This window comes from Lycorma delicatula, chromosome 4 (genome assembly GCF_047948215.1).
Source record: "Lycorma delicatula isolate Av1 chromosome 4, ASM4794821v1, whole genome shotgun sequence".
Classification (NCBI taxonomy): Eukaryota; Metazoa; Arthropoda; class Insecta; order Hemiptera; family Fulgoridae; genus Lycorma; species Lycorma delicatula.
Window position 1 is genome coordinate 206,545,413 of NC_134458.1, and position 18,337 is coordinate 206,563,749.

The window sequence follows — 18,337 nt, forward strand, 5'->3', positions numbered from 1 at the left end:
TATGAGATACAAGATGCTTCAGAGTAACTATCTCATAGAGAAATATTTTTCATTATAGAGTATATCTCGAAGTTCTCCTGGGACTTTCATAACCTATTCAACTCGTGAAAATAATGGAAAAAATTCATGATCACATCGTCTGAAAGGCTGCATTTGCGAGCTACGGCTAGTGAAAGATTTCACTTGGATTTCACCTACCCCGGTGAAATGAGGTCATACTGAAATTTTTAGGACGTTAATTAAGAACGGTCGTCTTCGTTCTCAAAGAAATATGGCCCTTTAATTCCAAATAATGAACTGTTACCTCAGATTATCATTTTGACGCTGTGGAGCTTCTTTCCCTATACGTTTTGAGGATTTACACTCTACCAGTAGCGAAATCTTTGCTTACTTTCGAAGCCCGATATGTAGAAATAATCGACATAACTCACCAAAAGATTGTTTAAAAGATCTGGATTAACGTTTATCACGAATAGTAATCGTAGGCAGAAAGCAGGTCGATCATGAATCTTATAAGAACGGTCGGTACTGGAGATTAGTGAAAATCCTCCTTAAACTGCGATCAGAAATAATTAGTGATTATGTGTGCAGTCGTGCTGATCGAGTAGAATCTAAATGAGAATCAGCCACCACTCTCGCAACATTTTCTAGCGTACGCGCACTTTAACGCTTCCAGTCCTGTTTTCATTGCGGAGCCATTTCTTCGAAGTTTTTAGACCGTGTTTATATTGCAACTGGAGACGGTAACCGGATCGTTTCAACATATATTAAAATTATTTCTAAGTACTCGCTGTCATATAACTGTCATTTTTTTTTATAAGACTATTTAACAGCAAAACCACGGTGCACAGCGCTCTACTACTCCTTTATCACTGTGACTGAGTGGTAAAACAGGAGGTACAAAATAGCAGTACTTTCCTTCATCAATGGTAGACTATACCCGGTGTTGACTAATTGCTCGGTTTACTCCCACATCCGTTATAAACAAATAATACTAAAATGTGTTGCGCTAATCACTTTTTAGAGTACTCAAGCTGTAGAAAATATATAGATATTTGTAAATCTTCAGTTTTTTCCGTACTATTTCTTCAAGTTATTATTTTGCAATTTCTCTTTCTATAATTCTTCATTTTGCAAACTTTCCCCTTATTATTTCGACAAATACATAAAAATAAGGATTCCGCTAAGTAATTAAAGAATATTTTTGCTAGACATTTTTTAAATCTTGGTTTTCTAAATAATTTATTATACTTTACACGAAGAAATTGTTTGTTTTTAGTTTTGTTTATTTATTTGTGAATTGTTTGTTTTCTCCCACCGGTTTTCCAGCAACTGCCGGGTCTGGGTGTGTGTGTGTGTGTGTGTATAAGCAAATACGATTACCGCTTGCCAGGCCTGAGGTAGTTGTAAATGTAAATGTACAAGTAAACATGTAGTCTGGAACACATTCAGGTCGACCTCTCCTGAAACGTGTGGTTAATTGAAACCCAACTACCAAAGGACTCCAGAATGCTAGATTCACAGTCTAACATTCAAATCCATATAAATCTATACTGATTTTACAAGGACTCGAACCTTGGAACTCTCGAATTTCGAAAATCAGCTGATTTTATGATGACGGTTTAACCACTAGTCTAATCCGGGAGTTTATTATTTTTTTCTATTATATATATATATATATATATATATAATATATAATTTTAATGCGAAGATTCTACTTATTGATGATATGTATGGCAGTTATATATCCATAATAACTTATCGTATTTTTTAAAAACTTGTAATCATTTTTAATTTTTACAAAACAAACTTAAATTTATTATCTATACATGAAATTAAATAATATTCTGATTCATAATCAATTTGTTAACATTTAACTACTAAAAAAACTCGGTGGTTTTAACTGTGTTTTAAAATAGTCTTATTTAAAAATAAATTAAAAGTATTAATTTAGGACTTTTAACGTTATGTAAAAGTTGAAAAATAAATATTTTATTTGAAATTTACACATTGTTTTTGCTTTTTGATAAAATTTTAATATTGTGTATGTTTTTTATGGATTAATTTCCATAAAACGTAAATTTCATGCAAAAATTATATTATTTAAAGAAAAATTTATGAAACATTTAGAAGCATTATTTTCATTTAATAATGTAGAATTTAATTTTAAATCAGTTAAACATTTTAATTAATTTTCTTTGTTAATAAAATTTCTTAATGTATTTTATTTATTTATATAACAAAAATTTATGTCTTTTCAGGAAATTATCAGAACATTTGGCGAAAAAGTATATAGATTTTAATATATAAATTTTAAGCTCTGAAATACGTTTTTAAGTCAAGGCAGGCTATTGTTATTTTACAATAATTTATACATATAAAACTTTCTTACGTCTGTTATATGAAATAAAGTCTGTAGTAAAACATTGAGTGGTATATAATATTGAAAAAATTTTAATTAAATTAAAAGAAGAAAAAATATATGTACTTTATATCGTGAATTGCAAAACTGTATCGGTGAAAGTAAAGTACGTAAGCCTCTTAAGCTACACTGCAAGTGTTGGTGCTGAATTTAATAAATTTTAAGTTTTTACTAAGTAATGACTACTAACATTAAAAATATATTAATCTAACCTTCTTCTAAATAATAAAACTCATGAAAGACGTGAGAGGTATAATATAATAATAATAATAGTAGTAAATAATAATAGCAGTATATATGAACATATATTAAACGTTTCTAAAATGCCCAAAATATTATAAATAAAAAAAAGAAAAAAACACGAATAAAAACCTTTTTATTTAAAGGTTGACCACTTTATTATAAATGAAGTTTGGTGATTGTATTCTGTATAGTTATTTTATTACTGTTAAATTACTCATAGGCCTGTTCATTACGTAATTACGTACAATAATTTTTTTTAATAGGCTATCATGTAGTAATTTAAAACAATGTTTATTTTATATCTTATCAGTAATCATTATTATTTTCCAATTTTTATTTTCATGTATTTACACTTTTGTACATGTGCGCACATATTTAAAAATAATTTTTTTTTTACGTGACATTAAGACATTTTTTATGATTACTCTACAAATTGGTAACACTTTTTCTTATTTATAACATCTTCAATAAAAAAATAATTGTTTATTTTTATTTAAACACACATTAATATTTGTAGTCTCTAAAATAACTATAAATGTCATATTTTAAATATTTTATAATGAGTGTAATAATAAAAAATGATGTTTTCTGACTGAAGATGTGAGAAAAAAGAAAGTGCACTCAATTTGGTTTGTAATAATCATAAATAGGATTGGTGGTTGGCATATAAAAGAAAAAAACATGTTTTTTTTTATTTTCGATTAAAAGAAGTGGTGTTAAATATTCGAGAATATGTTATTCCTATTAATTGTTCCCTACAAGAATGTTTATATGTTCATAAAATTTGTGCCGCTTAAATACTGTCATGTTTCCAAAAAAAAAGAAAAGAAGAAAACGTAATTAGGGGAATACGATTTTGGGTTTTTACTTTTTCCTTTAATATTTACCGTGCCCATCAATAAAGCATATCATTTTCTCGATCCGAGAACTTTTTATACTACTAAAACAGTATATGGACGCTGAGATACTCTGCACTGGTTTTGATTATAATTGTATTTTTTTTTTTTATTCGAAAGAGGGTACTGCAATCTTTTTTTGTCAGTTCGTCTGACATACTGAATTACTCTGACATAGAATCTGAATTAATCTGACACAGTGAATTACACCCAAAAATGGCATAACTATTACACTAAGTGAGCTGAAGGTTTGCTCCCTGTCTTTGTCAACCGAACCGTCGGCTGTTTTTTTGGCAGGAAGGGCGAGCGGGGTTTGCTGTACTATCTAATTGGATGCCAGCATCCAATTACTAGTAAAAAGACAAGTTTGGATATAAAATGCAAACACCACATACTAGTACAATACAATGACTAGTAAACTAGACTCAGCAGCGGATGAGGGGTAAACCTTCAGCTCACGTATTGTGCCAAGAATACAAATATACCATTACAGTTTTACAGAAGATAATGAGCCACCCGTTGTTAGTTATACTGTTACCTAAGGTAAACAGAATAAAAGTGTTCCTTATAGAACTCAAATAGCGTTCATTTTGGTTGGGCCAACATTCTTATTTTTAGCGTATATTGGCCAAAGAAAGAAGATTAGGGGCTAAATCACTTCACTTTTTTTCTCGTAAGCCTGGGAAATATATTCACCTTTATGACGCACATTATTTTCGAAACATACAACGCTGAGTAATACTACCTGTAACTCAGACGCTTTACACGCTTCATATCCATAAATAAATTGGTACAAACAGTGAAAAATAAGAAATTAATATTTCCCTGTTTGTCGGGAAACAATGCGTTAGAAGAATAATATGCTTCTTTATAGACTCTTTTCTCACTCTGCAATTTTCGATTAAGTGATTTGGAAAATGTACTAGAACTTTTTCAGCCCTAAAAATTAGTACTAAATCTTTTATTATGTTTGACGTATTAACTTCTTTTGATTTACAAAACGGTTTAACATAGTATGTAAAGACTGAAATTCTCATTTATTATTTGAACTGTACCTTTACAAACGTCTTTTCAGAACGTATTGGTCATAATATGAGCAAAAAAGAAAATCCGGTTGACCTAATTAAGGACTTGGAATCTAAAATTTATAAAACTGTATTTAAATTTTGCAACATTTTCTTATTCTTTGATTGGGACTGGAACTTCCAAAATTTCAGTCTTCTAGTCATAGGGGCTACTTAATTTACCATTTAGTATTAATTTATTTTTTCTAATATTCGTAAATCTGATTTTTATTATACAGCATACAACAAGTATATCATATTTGAGTGAGGTAGAAGTAGAATTAGGAAATAAAATGGTCTTGTAAGATCCGTTTGCGTCTACAAATCTATACCGAAATAGTAATGTTGTTTAATTGAACTAGGATTCTTAACCCGTAACTTGGATCGCCCGGATAACTGATTGAAGCTACTGGAAAAATAGTATTTAAGGATAAGGAAAAATTTTCAATTATTCGAAAAGGCTGATTTAGCCATAGAGAGTTCTTAAAACGAGTCATCAGCAGTAGTCTTCAAGGCTCCTTCCGGTCGGTGGGTACAAGCAATTCCTCGAAAGATAGGTGTGGCTTTCAGCGCATAGTGAAATGTTCAGGTAAAATCGAGATATCTCGTCTTAAGCCTTTCAGACCCAATATACTTTATATATAACATACAGCATCGATAGGGACAGTGGGAATCTTATATAATTCTATATACGTGCATCACATTACATGGTCTTTTGTGGTCTCTCGCAACATCGGACAATTAAATTTCTTCATAATACTCGTTAACACTGTCGATATGTCATTATCAATCAACGTATCGACTCCTTGAGCGAAGTGTAGCACATTATTGTATCCTGTGCAAGGTTTCTCAATCTTTCCGTCTCAGCAAGTGCTATTTTATCGTGTGGGCTATTCAGTACTTTACGTAGATCTAAATTACTCAATACTAAACTACCTATGCTGAAAACTGATGCCACAAATGTATTTCTGCTTCACATCAAGGAGGTTGAAAAAACACCAATCGCCTTTGACTGGAAGCAGCTGCTTTATGTCACCAAATAGGATCACATTAACTCCGCCGAGTAGGTTATAGTTATTAATCAGACACAGAAAATTATGAAATAATTATTTAAATAAAAAAATGGAACCGACATTAAAATGCGCTAAAAAGTAAGAATAATTTCGTTCAAATAAGTATGATCATATTTATGTGCTAATTGAATGGACTTGTGATGGCGTATATAAAAAATAAGTAATAATCGCAAAGCGAATAGCGATCAAAGCACATAAATATGAATTTCACTGATGTAATATCGGTAATGATTTTTATGTACTATACGTATGTAGTATTATAGAACAAATTTACATTATATTTAGAAATTAATTTTGTAGAAGCAGACGCCGATTTAGAAATTTGTCTAAGGAATTAAGTATTTGGACGAAATTATTTTTTACTTTTAGCGCATTTTTATATCGGTTCTATTATTTTAAATACGATTATTAAAATCTGTTTTGAAGATCTGGAATTCTAGTTATATTCTCCAATTTAAGAAATCTGAAAAATTAATTTTGTAAGGATAAGTAACGGTTCTCGTAATTGTTGAGTGTACTACCTTATTATTTTCTGAACAACAGAAAGACTAAACCTAAATTAGATTAGAAATTAGATACTGGGTGACTGAAAGTAAAATAAAATTATCACTTTTGTATTTTCAAACGTAATCTTTTTCTTTACTAATCGGAATCTTTAAGTGAGATAATTTTGCAGAAAGAAATTTCTTAAACTGATTGTAATCAAAGATTTTTATTCGCGTTTAAAAATCCTACGACTATTGAGTAAAATATTATGATAACCCACAATTATAGAAACACTTCAACTTGTCCTGTAGCACACTTTCACTTTTGTGATGGAGTCTATTGGGATATCCCCACTAAAGCTTTATTCTCCTTCAAATTATAATACGATACTGCCTTCCTTCACCGCTGAAACTAACCCACTCGTAAAATATATTTTTTTCTGTTTTAACCTTCCTACAATTCGTTTCTCTTTAAGATGTGTGTACGTCAAATACTATCACTGTTAGGCAGTAGCCAGTTTAATAAGTAGGGGATTATGGCAATGAGAAAAATCAACGCGCAACATTGACTGCGCACTACAAACGTCTCTTATGCCAAGGGATAAGTAATGATGGGAGAAACCCGGAAAAACCTTTACTCCCACAAACTACGAGATAGGTTATAGTACCTCTATTTTAGCAAACAAGTAGATTTATCTTAATTAATTATAATTAGGAATTATCTTGTTATCTATTTGATTTATATTTCCAAATTATTAATTTATAAAATTGTAGAAGTTAATGGTACATTCAACGTTGGCGCATACATCTCTTGATTATGCAAATGCGCGTCCAATCAAACAATCCATTTTTCTTAGATTATAAATTACAGGTTACGTCAGTTTATGATGAATATATTATTTAAAATATTAAAAAAATAATATTCTTGTGCAAGTTATTACATCATGTAAATCAATATCAAATACTATAATAACATACACCCACTTTAAGGTGATTAAGAATTAGAATTTTAAAATCTATATTCATTTTTTACTTAAAAAAAGAAAATCAACTTGATACATTTATCATAACTAGCGGTATGACCTTTATCAATAATTGACTAGAATATTAAATTCCTTGTTTTTATTTAATTAATTTTAACAAATTTGCACTAAACATGATTTAATCCATTAATTTATCCTCTGCATTGTATTAAATCGGAAGGATTCATTTTGTAAGTTGTGTTATATCTGTATATATATAAAAATGTTAAGTTCGTTTGTGTACGGCTTCAAAAACTCAAAATGTTCTGCACCGATTGAGCTCAAATTTTAGCAGGATATATAACCCGCATCAAAGATTGTTTTCATCTATTTTTAATAAATCTATCTATCTATTTTTAATTTGGAAATGTAAACAAAGGAAAACCAATCAGATCAATGCAAGTTGGCCGCTGTCAAACACGACCAATTTCTTTGAATTATATTTAACAGCTAAAACATCTGTATTTTATTTTAAAAAAAACACGATAAAAAAAAATTTTAGCACGATATATTACCCGCATCAAAGATTGTTTCCATCTATTTTTAATAAATCTATCTATCTATTTTTAATTTGTACAGTTTTTTAATAAATAAGAGGCTAATAAATCAGATGGAAATGTAAACAAAGGAAAATCAATCAGATCAATGCAAGATGGCCGCTGTCAAACACAACGACCAATCACAAAGAGCCCGTATGGCCGTTGCCAATGTAAACAAAATCACAACTGATTAAGTCACAAATTTCTTTGAATTATATTTAACAGCTAAAACATCTGTATTTTATAAAAATAAAAAAAAAAACACCAAAACAAAAAGAAAAGCCACCAAGAAGGATGACTTACAGTAAATAAATTAAAACACCCAACTTTCTTATAGCCCACATAGACTTAAGACGATGCAAACAAAAAAAGTCGAAATAACCAAATACACAGAAAATAATATCCCTACATAATGACCAAAAAATCATTTGTTAGGTTAATTTTTTACATATATATGACCAAACAATCGTTTTTTGGTCATTTTGCGTTCTTTACTATGTAAAAGCAAAGAACAAAATTCAGAAATAGTAACACTGAAACCACACAACAAAGTATTCGTTTTTTTTTTTGTTTTTTCTTACCTCCGAAACCACCGTTATGCATTGCTTCAGATGATGATATGAATGATTTATAGCGTATGAAAATGCCATGCCTGACCGGGATTCCAACTCGGAACCACCGGATTAAAGTCCGAGACGTTACCACTCGCGCCACGGAGGCCGGCAAACATATTCGTTAGGAGCCGAATAAAAACACGACTTACCAATATGGCGTTGTGTGTCAAACCAATTTTATACGGGCTATAAAATTGCTTTTAATACGCGAAACCCTTTGCAATGATTGAACATTAACTAAAACCTCTACAAAAATTATTCCTTTTGAACTAAGCCAAATTTTGATATCATTGTTTTTCTATAACACGGCTGGAATTCTTTTCGTTTAATGATAAGAAGCTTTGTCGAAGACAATAACCGAATTCTCTTCCAAAGGACATAATACACCGCTAAACTATTTCTAAATAATTCAAATTCGTGTAATTTTTTTACGAATCGCGTTTTTATCAAAATCTCACCTTTTTTCTCAATTGACCTGCGGGGTTTTGCTTTCTTTGGAGACCGTAATTCATTAGTAGATTCATACTCGAGAATCACGTTGTACACTGAAGCATCACAACTTCTACTTACGTTAGCAGTTTATTAACATCTGAAATCAACGCCGTTTGATTATTCTGTAATTTGTAAGCATTACTCTGCTTTTGTAAGGATTTAAAATGATTTGTTTTTTCGCACGACTTAAGGGCTTTTTTCCGCAGACCACAAATCTTTATAAATAAAAATGTTAAGTTCGTTTGTGTACGCTTCAAAAACTCAAAATATTCTGCACCGATTGAGCTCAAATTTTAGCACGATATAAAACCCGCATCAAAGATTGTTTTTATCTATTTTTCGCATCAGTCACATACCCGCGATCGCGAGAAAACAGTCTTTTTAACGGTCAGCTGTGCACCAGTGACCGCGCCATCTGCCGGAAGCGAGGGTAACACTCGCCATACTAGCTAACGACAACCGCAGTCACATGTGAAACAATACTTGTTCCTAATTACATTGTTTATTAACAAAAAAAAAAAAAAAACGTATCCACTTGCATCTGATTCAGATTATTATACAATCTTAATTAAATATTCACTTTAATCGAGGTACTTTTGTGTGATCGTGTCGTGATTGAGCTGCGCCTTTCAATAAGCTCCGAATTTATTAGAAAACGACCAACAGTGAGATATATGTATTAATGACGCGTGCAACACTGCACATCCAAACCAAATTCGCGCATTATTCGCAATTATTTTGACCGCTTGCTTCCCTTCATCTCTCACAGAGTTATGGGAAAGATATCGATCGCATATGTTTGAGGATATTTTGCATAGAGTATGCCTAGAAAATACTATTATGACCATGGAATTTACAGAAGGCATTTACAACGAACCATTGATAAATATTGAAGACAAGTGCTTAGCTATTGCAAATAAAGTTCTTAGTCAATTGGATTAGTTAATAAAGAAATAAAGTTCTTAGTCAATTGGAATTCCAGCACCCACCCGAGCTGCGATTGCTTCATTTGATGGGGATTTACGCCGTGAACAGAGTTACAACATTGGTCATCATTGATCTTCAGTCATATGTCCAATCAAACATTCCCAAATTAACGCGTGAACAGAAAGGCATTTATGATCGCATAATACAAATGATAAATGACGGAGTTGGGGGGACCTTCTTCTTGGATGCGCCAGGAGGAACTGGGAAAAAATTCCTCATTAGATTGATTCTAGCAACGGTTCGATCGAAAAATTAAGAAATTTATGAATAACGTAGTGGAAGCAACGATTTTAACGGGGCCTTTCAAAGGGGAAGATGTCCTCATTCCTCGAATACCCATAATCCCGACCGATACACCATTTTAATTTAAAAGATTGCAATTCCCATTTCGATTGGCATTTGCAATCACAAAGAAATAAAGCTCAAGGTCAATCTTTAGAATTGTGTGGTTTAGATTTAGATGCGGATTGCTTCTCACATGGGCAACTGTATGTTGCGTGTTCCCGAGTCGGCAAACCAGATAGCTTTTATATCTACGCAGACAGTGGAAAAACAAAAAATATTGTATATCCACAAGTATTGCAAAATTAAACTTCTATGAAACGTATGCTTTGTTTTGTTTCACATTTCTCATCCATGCAACCACAATAAGCCACAGCGAAGCGTGGCGGGTAGAGCTAGTTATGAATATATTTGGAAAAGATATTTGACGATTTTCAACATATGGAAAATAAAAAAAAAACAACATTTCACCGTAAAATTTGGTATTTAAATAAATACTGCGATAATTTTTTTATTAAGATTTTAAAAATACAAATTATGGTTAATTTCCTTTATACCTCCACCATTATGATTTTGTGTTTTTTTGTATTTTCTGTACTGCTCAGATTTATTTAATTTTGTTGTCTTTTTCCCTGATACGAAAAGTTAAAATGTATATTTAATACAGTAATAATTGGTAAATTTTCTTATAGAAATTATTGAGGCTCCATATTGAAATATTATTTTGTTATTACAATTATTTTGTTCCCGTATATTATTTTGAATTTTTTATAATCAGTTTCATTTTGTTCCGTTTATTACACTGAACCAGCAGAGTTTAGTAATTTTGTTAGACGAATGAATTCTTTAAAAACTAATGAAACACAGTTGAATTTTTTCAAGAATACATTATCATTTTTCGCGCAAGAATAAGTCTAAACGGGTAAAAATGAAATTACATGTGGGTAGGAGACGGAGTAAGCGAAAATGAAATTACTTTGAGGTCAGTGTGTGTTAAAAATACCGTGGGTAGAATCGTCAAGGTTTACTATTCGATAAAATACTTCCGTTTATTTACTATTGGTCTTTCGTGTTAACATTTTAAAAGTATGAATTACGAAAAAAATTACAAAACCAAAGTCGATTGGGCTAGTTATCTTAGAGAAGTCTGCTCTTTAAATCTTTTGAATACTAAAGACGACGTAATTGGTTTTTCAGTTATGAGGTGGAAGTTAATCATTCGCTTTTAATTCGTCGTAAATTCAACGTGGGACGTATGCTACATGAACAGTGGGTTTTGGTGGGGAAAAAAAAAGTATTTCCTTGTTGCTGTCGGTAATAAAATGGCTGAAATTTTAATTTCGGTAGTTATTGAAAGAATTGACACTGCTATACAATTATTTAAAATAAATGGATGGCGTGCATATAATTTATCTTTTATTGTTTCAGAGCTAATTTACAATCGGTTATACATTTACATAAACCTTTAGTAAATTGGGTCACATCCCAAATCACATGAAAAAGAAGCCCTCAGCGAAACTCCTCAAAAATTACACCCTGGTATAATAAAAACTTTTATGCTAAGCACATACAAGTATCAATTATGAATGGCACTCAAAACCATTACAACAATAGAAAGCAAAATAGAGTATAATAAGTAGAAGTAAAAAAAGGACCATGTAAAAAAAGAAAAGAAAAACATACAATCGGATATGTATATAATGGGATCTAAAACGGTAACATGCATTACACTCGTGAAAATGTTAAGCATTCAGAGAATTTATTTGATCTTACGGGACGGAACGGTAGGATATAGAGGATTTTTTTTATCTCCTATCTATTGTAGAACCTGGACATCAGTCAATTAATCCACGAATAAAGTCGTTACTTGATGTAAATCCATATTAATAAAGGAAAATAAACAAATATTTTATTTCATTTTCTCAGAATTATTTAAAAAATGACAACTGTTACAACAACTTATAAGCTCAAACTTCTTTTTCTGGAATTTTAATTGTCATTACACTTTTTTCATTACCACAATAATTAAAATGGGTATATTGTTAGTATACAAATAAAGCGTAGTTCACCATAACATTTAGCTGAATCGGTTAGCACGATCCACAAAAAAAATGTTTAACTGGAAAAGACTCTTTTTTTTTCTATTTCCTGTTTAGCCTCCAGTAACTACCGTTTAGATAATACTTCAGAAGATGAATGAGGACGATATGTATGAGTGTGAATGAAGTGTAGTCTTGTACATTCTCAGTTCGACCATACCTGAGATGTGTGGTTAATTGAAACCCAACCGCCAAAGAACACCGGTATCCATGATCTAGTATTCAAATCCGTGTAAAAATAGCTGGCTTTACTAGAACTTGAACGCTGGAACTCTCGACTTCCAAATCAGTTGATTTGGGAAGACGCGTTCACCACTAGACCAACCCGGTGGCTCTAACTGGAAAAGACTAAAACGTTTTAATTAAAGGTTATGGTAATGGTAAAGGTTATGGTTATGTTAATTATACATTATAATATTTTATAATGTTCAAGTTATACTTTAGAAATATTTAGTTAAAACGCATCTAAAATCATAATAAGAAAACGATTAAAACTGTTTACTAAAAATTAGTAAACAATAACAAAACAAGATGCATTCCGATTTTTGAAGTGTGATGATCAGTAGATAAAGAAAACCTAATTAAGGTAAATAAAATATATAAAAGAGAATTTAGAAAAATAATACAAAAAAAAAACACAGATTGAATAAAATAAAAATGTAAAAATAAATAAATAATAATTACGAATCACCGAAAGAAAGGTCATTTTATGTATGTAAATAAAATAATATTAATAAAAAAAAGTCGGAGGTCCTGGGTTCGAATCTCGGTCAAACATGACGTTTATCATAGGCTTTAAAATTTTCATTTTCATATTTCCACGCCTAAGCTTCGAGCTTATGTGGAGAATTAATTCATCAAGAAAAAAAAGTTGAATTATATATATATATATATACATATTAAAAAAAAAATGGCTATAAAATTTGTTCCATGTAGGCCTACATTGTGATCCACCCAAACCTAAATTCTTGGATTTCAATATTTAAGACGATTGAAGTAGTTTTTTCCTTGCTTCATCTTATAAGAAATAAAGTATATTGTAAATTATAATGCTCTCCTATTTACATCTTATTCGCTAAATTTATCTTTTTTATTTTGAGGAATCAATTCGTATCTCGCTCACTGAAATGCAGTGAGGCCAAAGTTTAGATTGCGCTATTTCTTTTTTAAAAAAATTATACAGAATATAAGGTAGAATGAAGTTTTGTATAGAAAATATTTAGATTGTAAAGAAAAAAAGAATGGCAGAAAATTTTTTATAGTAGTGTAGTCATCAAGTATTGCAATTTTTAAGAGTAGTCAACCTCTTAATTAATTTTATTTTAGTGACTGTTTTAAATATATTTTAATCATCTGAATACATTTTAGTAAAACGTTACTTAAAATCTCTGTACTGCAATCGTTACTTGAAATAAAAATCTGAAATAGTTTATTTACGTTTATTAAGGGTTATATATCAGATATAAGGGTATACTTTTGTAGTATAAACCAGATATTTCAAAATTTACGTTATAAAATATTCAGTACCTTTATAAATCATGTGAATTCTGGTACTAAATAAATAAATAAAATCAAAGAGTTCTCCATTTTACTTTCCTGTCATTACAGTTCTAGAGCTGTGCTGCAAGAAGGAAAGTATGGTAGTCAGCCAAAAAAATAGGGGTGTGGTTTTTTTATCACTTCTCCACATGTTATGACCCAGAAACCCCAAAAAACAAAATAAAAGTGGGGGGGGGGTAATGTTCGTACGTAGGTTATGTACGTGTGTTGGGGTGTTTGAATCTTAATACGTTTTGACTGGATAAACCAATTTGGTTGAAATTTTGTACAGAAACTCGTGTGTATGAGCCAATTTGTTGGTAAAATTTTGCGTTCAATATCTTGAGGGGGAGTGGATGGTTTTTTATCAATTTTCTCAAAATGTTTCTAACATAATCCCGCTTTATATTAATCTCAGTACAAGTATAAATCCTCAGCTTACCGTTTTTAAAAAAGGTTTTCCTCCAAATTCTTCCCCCTCCATCAAAATTTAAAGTAATTTTTTTATTTACTGGATAAGTTTTAACCGAATTTTTTCTTCCAAGGAGTAGTTGTAGTACAAATGTCAAAAAAAATAATTTTGGGCAATATTTGGAGGTAGGGAAGACAGTCAAATTTTAAAAATATAGATTTTTGGAATTTTTCAAAAGTTTTTTTTGTTTATTTAAAATTTAATAATAATATTACAATAAAATTTCATCATAATTCACTTCTCACCACCAAAACAGAAATCTTAGATAAATTTTTACCGGTTGAACATTTTTCAGTGGATTTTAAAAAATTTTCTTCCAGTTAACATGGTAAACGTAGAAAATGTAAATGTACAAAATAATTATACAATAAAACTTCATCGTAAATTTCTCTCACACCCCTCCTCCCCACCAAAAAATGAATACAAGATAAATATTTTCATGTATAATTATTTTTTTATTATATAAGAATAAATAACTGATGGGAGGAAAATATTACAACTTTGTTGCCAGATATTTATAGTAACGTAAATGACGTTTCTTCATCAAAAAAAGTAATACTATTCTATACTTCTAATAAAAAATCGATTTCAGATTACGTTAATAAAAATCAATTTAATTCATTCCTAATCGCGTAATGTTTCTACGCTTAGTAATTGTTTATGATGACTATATTTCGTATTAGTTTGGACACGGTACTCGTAACATTATTGTTTTCTTCTTAACGATTTTCTTTTCCTAGATACCTTTCTATAATTATTATATCTTCTTTTTTTCGTATTATTTTACTTTCTTATAAGTTTAATAAGCTTTTATTTAATGTTAATTTTAATTTTATGTTTGATGGTATTTTATTCTCGTCTTTTTTTCTTCTTGCCCTCTTTTTAGTTTTTTATACTTCCAGTTAATTCATTTTAGTACAAGTCGTTCTTATACATCGGCAATTATATTCGTTTGATATACAGAAAAATAAAACTACGTGTAAGAAATACGATCTATTGATCCTGTAATAGTTAATTATAAAGGGAATAGAAAAAAAATAAAAAGAATCCAGATTACATCGCTGGTAATACAGATTACGAGCGATGAAAAATGAAATAAGCGATAAAATCAAAACATTTCTTGTAAACTTAATATTCAGATTGCGGAAGTCGTAAAAGAAATTAATTATTACACTGTAATAATCAATAATATTTTTGTCATCTATAATTAAATATAATCGGTAGTATTTGATGTAACCTTAGAAAAAAACGATTATCAAAACTAAGTTGAAATTGTATTAATCGAAGGCAGTGTGTTATATTTCGTAGCCAGACCTTTCGCGGTCAAAAGTAAAGAGTTATAAAATACTATATGAACAGAAAAAATGTTTTGGCTGAAGTACTAAAAAGAAAAGGTCTAACACAAATCTACCATGGCAAACGGTATAAATAGTAAAAATGAGAGAAAATGATTTGTAGTAACCGGGGAGTATTTTTTGGTTGAGATAAAATAAATTGCTTTTATGAAAAGTAAACCTAATTACAAAAAACTAAAAAAAAAAATTAAAAAGGAAGTAATAATAATACTACTAACCATTTCTTTTAGTCAATGTAGTTTTTTTATGAACCCCTCTTTAAAAACGACTTACCAACGCTTTACTTTTGGCCTAGAGTTAAAATTTCAAAATTTATAGATTAATTGGATAGTATTTTTTAAAGATTTTTCTCAAGATTGAGAAAGTGATAACACAGAGACAAACACAAAAGATGACAAACCTTCATGATTATGAAAATAAGAAAAGGAATGCAGAGTAGCTTATGATGTAACTAGCGAGCCGTGCATGAAATAAGGATGTACAGAACGCGCGAATATTAATTACTTTTTTGATTTAAATTTTCCGACCAATTATATATGGATGATTTCATTTTCTCTCATGAAAATATTTTAAATATCACATTGACTTCTGGATGTAAATTACAAATAATAAAAAAAAAAGTACAACAGGATCTCTTTTGCAGTGGAGCTTTCTCTAAAAACAACTAATGAAGGAATCATTATCAGTCCTTCTGATGAAGAGTAAGACTTAACTCCACTTAAAAATGATATATATATATATTTATTTTTTATAAAAAAATTTTAATGTTAATTTCAAATAAACTTTACCAAAATATAATAAATTATCACATCATATGGTTAAATTAAACCGTTACGGTAATTAATAATCAAACGATTGCAAACAACTAATTGACTCAATTTTAGTTAATTTCATTATTTAAATTTTTTTTTCACATTTATTTGAGAGAATTATAACAAAATTTACTAATCTTTAATTTAACGTTTAATTCAAAAGTTTGAAATTTAAGTAAGAAATAAAAACGAAGGATTTTTTTTTTAGTATTTAATGACATTTTTTAAGTTGCTTTAATTTAAAATAAAATTGTTTAACATTTTGATAAGCTCATAAAATCGTTTCGTGTGGATAAAAAGTTGTTTGCCAGAAAAGCACCGACAAGAAATCTTTTTATTTTAAGTATAAGAAAAGAATACAAAATAACAATATAAAGATACAGTTATGGAGTATAAACTAAGGCGCTGTAGCGTGCAGGTTTTTGTATTATTTTCCTAACTTATTTGTTTTAATTTTAATGTAAAAGTATTTTGAATATTAGATTTAATTTGATCCTTAGAGTACACGCTATAACGATCCAGTATTACGCAATTTTTGTAGCAATAAAATTAAACATAATTCAGTTCATTATAAAAAAAAAACATTACAGTTTACGTTATCTGAAAATGAATTACAATGGGATCTCAGAGGAACTACCTCTGAAAAATAAAAAAAAGCTGAAAAAGTATTGCAAAATAAGAATTAAACATCAAAATTCCCAAATTTCGAGTAGAGAAACTTTTCATTTAAGAGGCTTCCTTTCTCTTTGGGGAAAATTTAGGAAAAAATTATTTATAAAGAAGCGATCCCTAACAGTTGCAAAAGAAAATTAATTTAAAAGAAAATTTTATTTTTTGAAAGTAATGAAAAAAATCGTTTCTTTTTTTGGATCAAAAATATAACAGAGGTGCCAAAGGTACTTTAATTTTAACAGGTCTTTAAACGATGAAGTAAAATAGAAAAAAAAAAACATTATTTTTATAATAAAAATCTGATGTGGACACATGACTTCCTTGTTCGCCTATAAATTACATATACACATTTTTTTTTTTAAAATGAAAAGTACAAAAAAATTTATTTCATTAATAACTTCTGATATTTTTTCATTGTTATTATTGAATTATTTATCGTAAAAATTGTCTTACAATTAAAGGTTAATAATTATTATAAATCAATATAATTAATTTTAAAAAAAAGTTAAAAAAAATGAAAGGAAATGAAGTCGGATTTGAACCGATGTGCCTTCCCGTTGTAAGATCAAATATTTCATTAATTAAAATGTCATTTGGCTCTAAGTCTGGAACCAATGAAAATAAGTCCAACTTATGATATATCGTTGAAAATCTCTCAAGGAGAGCTTATTACTGCAGTTAAGAAAAAGTCCAAAATCCAAATTTTTTTGAATTTTTTGAATTTTTTTTGGTTCAGTCGATTGCAATCAAAAGTGCACAGCTAGATGTTAAATAGTCGTAAATCCAAAATTTTAACATCCCACGGCTAATGGTTTTTTAGTTATAGAGATACATACGTGTACGTACGTACGTACGTCACGCCGAAACTAGTCAAAATGGATTCAGGAATGGTCAAAATGGATATTTCCGTTCAAATTTGAAAACTGACATTTTTCGTGATTACAATACTTCCTTTACTTCGTACAAGGAAGTAAAAATTAAATGAATAGTGCCAAGAAACAAAAAAAAAATATATATATATATTTTTTAGAGGAGGGAATAAATTAAAAATAAAACTTATTTATATAAGTTTTTTTTATATTTTAAATATTATATATATATATACACACACATAAAACTGTTATATATATATAATAAAGAAAATTTAAGAAAATCTTAATAAATATGCTTAAGTAAAGTTTTCTCTAAATCTTAACACCTCCTTCAATAGAGGCTAAGATAAGAAAACAAATTTTTCAAAATCCTTTCTGCATGTTACGTTCGGGGGTC